The sequence below is a fragment of the Osmia lignaria genome, unplaced genomic scaffold (genome assembly GCF_051020975.1).
Source record: "Osmia lignaria lignaria isolate PbOS001 unplaced genomic scaffold, iyOsmLign1 scaffold0007, whole genome shotgun sequence".
Classification (NCBI taxonomy): Eukaryota; Metazoa; Arthropoda; class Insecta; order Hymenoptera; family Megachilidae; genus Osmia; species Osmia lignaria.
Genome location: NW_027478164.1, coordinates 175,001 through 185,000, shown reverse-complemented (window position 1 = coordinate 185,000; position 10,000 = coordinate 175,001). Strand labels below are relative to the sequence as shown.

The 10,000-nt window shown below is 46.7% G+C and overlaps 1 pseudogene; it reads right to left on the bottom strand.

Moving 5' to 3' along the window:
* The window catches only part of LOC143306401 (large subunit ribosomal RNA), a 14,615-nt pseudogene that overhangs the window by 2,097 nt on the left and 2,518 nt on the right, over nt 1-10,000 (bottom strand).

Here is a 10,000-nt window from a genome sequence, read left to right as displayed (position 1 = left end):
CATCGAGTGAATACGAGAACGAACGAGCGACGAACAACACCCGAAGTCGGCGAAGGGTATGTAACAACAGGGACAGAATATATATATATCTATTGAAGACCCATACATGTCTATCTTTAATAATTGAACACTCCATCCTGTACTCCTACACTACCTGCAAGGAAGGTCAAGGTACGCTTTAGCGTTTTGATCGGCAGAACCCAGAACATAGTAATAGTAGAATAACCACCCATAAGGTGGGACGTAACAATTTGGTGTCAGAAGTGGGATATCGTTAAACATACGGATTCACGTAATTTAAACAAATATCGAAATTCATTCATTTCCGTGGCTTAACGCGCCGTAACTTGACCACACCCTTGCTACTTTAACGCTCGCCCCCTTATAACCGTCACCATGCCTCTCGTTCACGACACGATTCCCTCTCGCAACCCACCACCGCCTCCTACGTCCTCGCCGTCCGTAAGAGACACACGGAGCCTCGGACAATCCGGGACATCCCATTATGATTCATGGTTCATCGCCGAAAGGGAGGAGAAAAGGGTGGATCGCGTTTTAGACAAAATCCCTGATTTCGACCCTGAGAAGGTTTCGTTCGAAGATTTTCTGACCGCAATTCATAAAGTAAAGTCACGAGTCCCGTCCGGCCTAGAGACCAGATTTCTCGAAGGTCTTATGGATAAATTAGTTCAACACGTTAGAATTTATGTAGAGCATCAGAACTGCACAAGCGTCGTCGACCTCTTAAAGTTGCTTCGAAAGAGATACGCTCCTAACAAGACCTATAAGGAACTCTGCTTAGAACTCGGGAACCTCCCGATGAGGGACGACGAAACGGTCCTAGAATATACGCATCGTTTCTCGAAGCTACTTTATCAGGCATCCGCCAGCGGTCGCGACGAAAAGGGCGACGAATTCGACCCCGAAAAATTCGACATCTTAGCGGGGCGAGCCTTCATCCGAGGCTTGCCATCAAAACTATCGCAGGCCGTAATGACTGCCCGGAAAACCACACTCACCGACATCATGGACGAGGCACTCTTGATAGACAAAAACGACGCGAAAATGAAAAAATCAGCCCCTCCGACTAAACCACCGGTCAACCCTTTGCCAGCAACCCCTCCTTCACCATACGACTACAATCGCACCTGGTCGGAGTGGCGGGAACCGCCACAACAGGTGCAACCGGAATATCCTAGCCACCCATACGGTTCTTGCTACACGAATTCGGTCCAGCCCGCGGCCCCTCCGGTAAATACATGCCAATCTCGGTACACAGCTCCACCGTGCGGGCCCGGATGCCCACACGGTTGCGCGCCATACATGCCCCCGCAGCCTTCTTGGTTCTGCGGGTGTGGCCACGCTCAAAGGGCGCCACCTCAAGGCCCACGCTATCATAACCACTATCAAGCACACGGAACTCAATATTCAGGCCAAACGAATTATTCAAATAATTATTCACGCGGTCCAAATCGGCGCCAAGGACCTCGCCGACCGCCAGGAAATAGCTATCCTGAACGTGGGCGCGATCCTCCGCCAAGACTAGATAACAGGCCGTCGCACAATAACACTCCAGACAGAGAAAATTTAAACTTCAGTCGCGCCCGTTCACCCGCGGACAATCGAGCGGGCGCAGCTTTTACGCCTCGCCGCGATCCCCAACGGCCACAAGCGAGTCCCCAGGACTCTTACAGGCTCCTTCGCCGCGAATCCGGATCCGCTCAAAGGAACTGAACAAAGGCAACGGAGAATTTATTATAGACACCGGCTCGATGTTGAACTTGATTAAGTCAAACGCGCTACGGACCGACGCGCCGATCATTAAATGCGAGAGCGTCAGCGTAAAAGGACTGCAAGGATACATCATCGCTGCCGGCATTATAAGCATTAAAATAAACGGAAGCCAAACTCTCTTTTACGTCGTCGACAACCCGGATTTCCCTGACGGAATAATAGGCCTCTTAGGTAGCCCGTACCTCCTGCAAGAAGAAAGCGAAATTTCCTTTCACCATAGAACCCTAGTAACGAGCAAACGACCGATTCATCCAATCGGATTCTCGAACTCACGGGAGATAAAAGAAACGCTGACCTCTTGCCAACGCGACCAGGAAGCACCACGAGCTCTCCTCGGTAAACAGGAACGTACAAGAGTTGCGTCAGCCGATTACACAAACGATACCGACGAAGACGCGCACCGCGCCGTCGAAGAGCTGACCCAACAAAATTCTCGGGAATCGGGTGAAGAAACGCGCAACGCGACCGACATTATTGACCTACCTAGGCCGCTGACTCCGCTGTCAGACGAACAGCTGGAATTTCAAGGCGAAGATCTAGGAGACTATGTCGTCACGCAACTAACCGACGCCGAGAGAATCCAAAACATTAATAAAGCACTAAAATTAGATCATTTAGAAGATAAACCGCGACGCATGGTCGAAAGTATCGTAGCACGTTACGCGGATAGATTTTTTATTCCCGGCGATCCTCTGGGAGATACAAAGGCAATCGTTCACAATATCCCTGTGGATGACAAGACTCCGGTATTTACACGACAGTATCCCTTTAGCGTCGACCAGGAAAAGGAAATATCGAAACAAATACAGAACTTAGAGGATTTAGGGGTAATAGTTCCCTCGAACTCCCCGTACAACTCGCCCCTCTGGCTCGTTCCGAAAAAACCGGACTCGAAAGGAAATGTGCGTTGGAGAATGGTCGTAGACTTCCGTAAATTAAACGCGAAAACAATCGACGACCGTTTCCCGATTCCCCGCATATCGGATATTTTCGACCGGTTAGGAGGTGCAAAATACTTCGCTGTTTTCGACTTGGCAAATGGATTTCACCAGATACGCATGGCCCCGGAGGACCAGGAGAAAACGGCATTCTCGACTCCGGATGGACACTACGAATATGCGCGCATGCCGTTCGGTTTGAAAAATGCACCCGCTACTTTTCAAAGGCTTATGCAACTCGTTTTGAAGGGACTAATTGGTAAAATCCTATACGTATACATCGACGATATAGTAGTTTACGGACGCACGTTGGAGGAAATGGAAACACGACTCGAAACTCTGTTCCAACGCCTTCGCGATAATAACCTCACTCTGCAACCGGATAAGGCGGAATTTCTAAAGAAAGAGGTGACCTATTTGGGCCACATCATCTCGTCCGAAGGAATAAGACCAAACCCGGAGAAAATTCGAGCAGTAGAAAGTTTTCCGACTCCGACCACGCGAAAAACACTGAAACAATTTTTAGGTTTGGTAAACTACTATAGGCGATTTATCCCAGATCTGTCACAACAGGCCAAACCTCTGACAGAACTAACCAGTCCCAAGAAACCCTTCACATGGACCGAAGCTCATCAGAAAAGTTTTGAGGCATTACGACAGACACTGTGTAAAGAACCGGTTTTGCGCTATCCGAATTTCGACGAGTCCTTCATTATCACCACCGACGCATCGGACATCGCTGTCGGCGCTGTCCTAAGTCAGGGCAAAATAGGCGAAGATCCACCTATTGCCTACGCGTCGCTAGCCCTCACGCCGGCTCAACAAAATTATTCGACCACGGAGAAAGAATGCTTTGCAATCATCTTTGCCGTAAAACATTTCAGAACGTACATATATGGCAGAAAGTTCACGCTAGTAACAGACCATCGTCCTCTACAATGGCTATTCTCGGTCAAAGACCCAGTATCACGCCTAGCCCGCTGGAGAATACTCCTAGAGGACTATAATTATGAGATCATATACAAACCAGGCCGAGTAAACGCAAACGCAGATGCCTTGTCAAGAAACCCGGTACCATTTGCACTACCAATAATACCCTCAGATCAGATCACCAACACAGAAGAACCCATCGCAAACCGGGTAAGATCACGTCGGGCGGCCCAATCTAGGCCAAATTACGAGGAACCACCATCCATGATCCTGGACGAAACACAATCGATAGGAAATATAGAACCAGAAAAGATCGAGCCCAATGCAAACTCCACCATGATGGATGACAACGTCACCACGGAGCAAGAGCACGAGGCACTGGCAACTAGTACCCCAAAACCAAGAAAACGCGTATCTTGGGGATCACCTCTCTCCACCCAGGAACCTATACAGCCATCCGAAGATCAAGCTGAACCAGAACAGGAACCATCCTCACACGACCTCTCGCAAACAACTACCGTCGAACAACCGACGCGCATCTCCTGGGACTTGCCATCCCCAGCGGAATTATTAGACATACCGCAATCGACCATTAGGACTCCCAAATTTACTCGCGAATGGAAAGACATTGACAATATTTACGCGCCATATCCACAGGTCACCATCGGCCCAACACAGGCTAAAGTCATCCAATGCAGAATAGCCATTTCTAAAGCTCCACTCACCGAGGGCCCTGGTAATATCGCACATTTTATCCCTGCAGATAAAATTCTCACCAGCCCCAACTGTAGAACACTAAAAGCCCTAAGTATGCTCTCGGAAACAAATCTGCTCACGGAAAACCTAACCGAAGGACGCGTAATCGTTACGCAAGCAGAAGAAAGGCGAATTTTTAGCATCGTAGGCGCTAAATACTTCTTCCAGACTATCGAACAACACCAGATGTCGTATTTACTGCATGCTCTAAAACTAGCAGCAAAAATAGAAGGAGTAGATAATCTCCGCATCCCAACGAGCGGAGAAACGATGCACAAAGTGGACGCTCAAACGCTACAACAACAATTGTCCGAAACCTTTCACGACGAACCAATCACCGTGACGATATGTACAGGTGAAATACAAACACCGCCAGAGGACCACCGAGAAGATATCATCCGCCACTATCACGAAAGTTTAATAGGGGGTCACAAAGGAGTAACCAAAACATATCGACGGATACGGAACCTTTTCGACTGGCCTAGAATGCATCGAGATGTGGAAGACTATATTCGGTCCTGTAAAAGCTGCCAAGAGCAAAAATTAGTACGGATCAAAACACGAGAACCAATGCTCATTACGGATACGCCAGCCAGACCTTTTGATAAAGTAGCACTAGACACTGTCGGCCCTCTTCCATTCACGCCAAGTGGAAATAGACACATTCTCACGCTTCAATGCCAACTCTCAAAATTTTGCATGGCCATTCCATTACCGGACATCCGAGCTGAAACCGTAGCAGACGCCTTCTCGCGTTACTTCATCGCAATGTTCGGCGCGCCACGGGCAATCCTCACGGATCGCGGCACGTCGTTTATTAATCAAGTTCTTAAAGGAATAGCCAAAACATTTAATGTCGAACACGTCACCACCTCTGGTTACAGGCCCCAAACAAACGGTTCCCTTGAGCGTAGTCACCACGTACTCATCGAATATCTAAAACATTTTATAGAAAACAAGCATGACTGGGATATTCTTCTTCCTTTCGCAACGTACTCGTATAACACCTCAACACACGAGGCGACAAATTTCACGCCCTACGAAGTAGTTTTCGGCCAGCTAGCAAGAGATCCTTTCACTCCCATGACTCGCGAAGAACTCCTGACCTATCCAGCATACATTCAAAATTTAGTACAACGATTAGAAGAAATCCGTCAAATAGCTAGGAAAAATCTGGAACAAAGCAAAGAACGCTCAAAATTACAGTACGATAGAAAAATTAAAGAAGTCGAATTCTCTCCCAATGATCAAGTTTACGTGTTAAAAGAACCACGTCTTAGTAAATTTGACCCTCATTATATCGGCCCATTCAAAATCTGTGAAATAACAGAAAATAACAACGCTATTCTCACGGACGAACAGGGAAGAAAATTCGCAAAACACCTTAATAAACTAAAACTTGCACATTCGAGAAATTTTGAAAACAAACACGATACCACCTGGAAACCTCCCCCTTTCGACCCCACCTGAGTAAAAGGTATTTATTTTAGGAAATCCTGTATCCAACTAACAGTTGACCTATGCCCATAAAATACTAGATAGGTCAACCGAACCAACATGGGCCCCTGGTACCTGCTACTAAACATCGCCTCGATCCAGTTCGTGACTGCAAACCATATGGAAGGTGACTACTCCGTTACACGTCTAAGGAACAACCCCGGACTATACCCCGAAAAACTAGCCCCTATCCGCACGTTCCGGACAACGTGGAGACTAGTCACAGCCCTGGACGTAACGGAAATCCTAACCAGCCGCCCAGACACCATCTTCGCAGTAAACCGCATGAAGATCATGTGCAAAAGCCAAAACATTACATCATGCCCCGCGGACACCCTGAAGGAAGAATTAGATAGAAAACTCGCGGAGGCAGTACGTTACGAAAATTTATTAGCACACGCGCTCGGAAAGAATGCGGTTAGAGTAAGACGAGCCCCTCTCGGATTCATCGGCTCGATCAGCAAAACTTTGTTCGGAACACTCGACGAAACCGACGCCGAATATTATAACCGCGAAATCGATAAAATTTATAACGACCAAAAACAAATAACTTCTCTAATTCACAATCAGACTCACGTAATTAAATCCGAATTCCGAAAAGCCTACGATACGCTGAACACTCTTTCTAAATCGGCAACCACAATGAATGCTAGAATCGAACACATGCTCTCTAAAACATCAGAAATTGGTAAAAGAGAAGACCAATTAGAATTAGAACTAGCTATGTCCTCCTGGGGAACCCGATTGACCCGTCAAACGGACGAATACGTACTAATGCTATCCACCCTGACTGACGCCGTAATGTTCGCAAAATTGGGAATCCTACATCCAATGATCCTATCACCGGACCAACTAATCACAGCATGCCAAACCATCCAAACTTCTACAAATCTGGAATTCCCGCTCTCAATGGAAGAGTTGAGATCGGAGCAACTTCAGGGCACGACAACAATGAGTGCCGTATACGCAAAAGGAAGAGTAATCATCACGATAGACTTTCCTCTCCTGGAACCCAATTCCTACGAACTATACCACCTATATCCCTGTCCTTCTTTCCAACAACTTAATGCAAATACTTCCACCCCTCTGATGATCCAACCACAAACAGACTTCCTTGCAATAGACCAAACTACTACTACCTTTTTCTCCCCTGACAAAACCTACCTCAAAACCTGCAAAAACCCTAATGGAAGACTCCTCTGTGAAACCACGCTCCCGCTCCAAAACTATGAGCAAAGTCATATCTGTGAAATTGACCTCATCTTGCGTCCGGAACACCTACAGTGGAAGCAATGCAATGTGAAAGCGGCTCCAGCAAACAACATCCAAATTACGAAGCTGGAAGCTCCCAATACCTGGCTATTTTCGATCCAACACAAAGAAGCAATCCAAATCAAATGCAATAAAAGATCGGCCGGTTACGAACAAATACAGGGTGCAGGAATAATACAGCTGCAAAGCCACTGCGAGGCAACCATCGATCACACCAGAATCATGGCATCCGGAATAAAAACCCAGAAATACAACTACACATTCAAACCAAGTTTCGGCCTCAATATATCGAACCTCATCCCAGATTTAACCCCACACCATATTCAAATCCTGACAAAACTCCAAGAAAATCAGCCAAAATTCACACCTATCAATATAGACCCAGACAACCTCTTAACCTTGCAAGAAATAGACAATCAAGCGCAGGATATAGCACAACACCACCGGGCTCTAACCCACACGGCCTACGTCACCTACGGTTCATTATCAGCCATAAGCGTTGTTATTGCAATAATAACAGCGGTAATAGGATACCGATACTACAGAAAACAAACCAGGATCGACAACCAACCCAGACGCCGCCAATTCACGCCGGAAGACATCGAAATGCAGAGCCGACCGACCGTCACCCCAACGTCGTGGCCCTCAGATCTGCAAATAGCAGACTCACCAGAAACGCAACAACAAGATGGAACAACAAATCCCACCTTCAAGACCAAAACAATCCTTTTTTACTAACAATGAGGATTGGAACGAACAAAAGGACAAATAAAAGAAAATAAAGACAAACTCAGATGATTAGACACATATATTTTTAACTAAATTACAAGTCGCCGAAAAGGGGTGCGATGTTTAACATGCGGTCCTCATCCCAGTCCCATAAATCAAAAAGGTACTGGCGGTATTCTTTTCGCCATCGCTGGACCGCCTTCCGGTACCGGATATTAATTTGGCCCGGATAGATCTCGTACGTCCCATCTGTCCGCTACAACAAAACACCAAGGTCTATTAAAAAAAAAAAAAAAAAAAAAAAAAAAAAAAAAAAAAAAAAAAAAAAAAAAAAGGGAGAGAGAGAGAGGAAACATAATAAGACTGCAAACCACTTACCCAGGTACGGAACAACTCCCGCATGGACGGAAACAAATCAATGCAAGCGTACATCTCGTCAGTAAAGTAAATTTTCAAATACTGACACCACTCGACCGACCAGTATATATACCACTAAGTCCCCACCGGGTTTGCCGGGAGCATAGCAACGATTAGAGCCACATCGACAATTTTTCAATAGCCACCGTGGAATGTCTAATTCAGCGTATCCGTAGACACCACACTCCAAAATCAATCCTTTTATGGTCACGTAGATTTTTTTCACTCGGCACCAATTTCAAAATTATCGACTGTCTAGCGTGGGGGGGAGTGTGCCCCGTGGCCACTACAAAAAAAAAAAAAAAAAAAAAAAAAAAAAAAAAAAAAAAAAAAAAAAAAAAATTTTTACACTTTACAAAACTGTACATATCTGCGACACTTCATACACATATTTTCTTTTCTTTATATTTTCAACAGCTGCGCATCGTTGTAGTATCTTCGGCACCTTTTTCTTTGTATTTTGAACAGCTACCTTTTATTGTACAGATTTTCACCATTATTTATACTCTGTGAATGCATGATTGAGCGTATGAGGGTGGCGAACGACGGAAACACCTTACACAAGATGCACTCTCGAGAGCATTTTGTGTCTAGCGTGGGGGGTGTTACGTCCCTAGTTATAACCCATTTTCGTCTTTCGCCATTTCAAGGAGGTCTCGCTTTGGAATCCGCGTAACATCAGCGTTTTTTCGCTTAGCGACGCCCGCGATACGAAATCGGGGAACTCGCGGAATGCGATGGCGAAAACCCTTTGCTTGCAGGTTTTCGCAAGCAAAGAGCGTGACCTACTCCCCTTTTGGGAGTATAAGTTATCGCCACAACGCAGGTACGAGAGTTCCGTGATAGCGTAAAGCAGAGACGAAGTTCTGTCCGTTCGCGACCCGCAGTAGATCCGCGAGTAAGGCTAAACTCGAAACCAGGAAGATCATCGACGAAGTGCTCGGCCGACGGTTCAACACGAGTGTATCGCCGTGGTCTGAGATAACAGACCCATAATTGGACCAAGTCCAGGAGTGCACCCGTGTGCTGTGCAGGACCACCACCAACCGCTTGTATCTCCAAGGTCGAGTCGTAGCCACGCGTCGCGAGTCTAGTGTATCGTCCGAACCGCGAAGCAAGCGAAAACCGAGACCCTCAGTGTGAATGACCATCGAGTGAATACGAGAACGAACGAGCGACGAACAACACCCGAAGTCGGCGAAGGGTATGTAACAACAGGGACAGAATATATATATATCTATTGAAGACCCATACATGTCTATCTTTAATAATTGAACACTCCATCCTGTACTCCTACACTACCTGCAAGGAAGGTCAAGGTACGCTTTAGCGTTTTGATCGGCAGAACCCAGAACATAGTAATAGTAGAATAACCACCCATAAGGTGGGACGTAACAGAGTCATAGTTACTCCCGCCGTTTACCCGCGCTTTTTTGAATTTCTTCACGTTGACATTCAGAGCACTGGGCAGAAATCACATTGCGTCATCACCCGTGAGGGCCATCGCAATGCTTTGTTTTAATTAGACAGTCGGATTCCCCTAGTCCGTGCCAGTTCTGAGCTAAGCGTTGAATGGCGGCCGAAGAAGCGACCACGACGGCGTTAACCGCCACGGAAGCCTCGCAGCAAGGAAGATCCGCGGGAGGCCAAGGCACGGGACCGAGCTC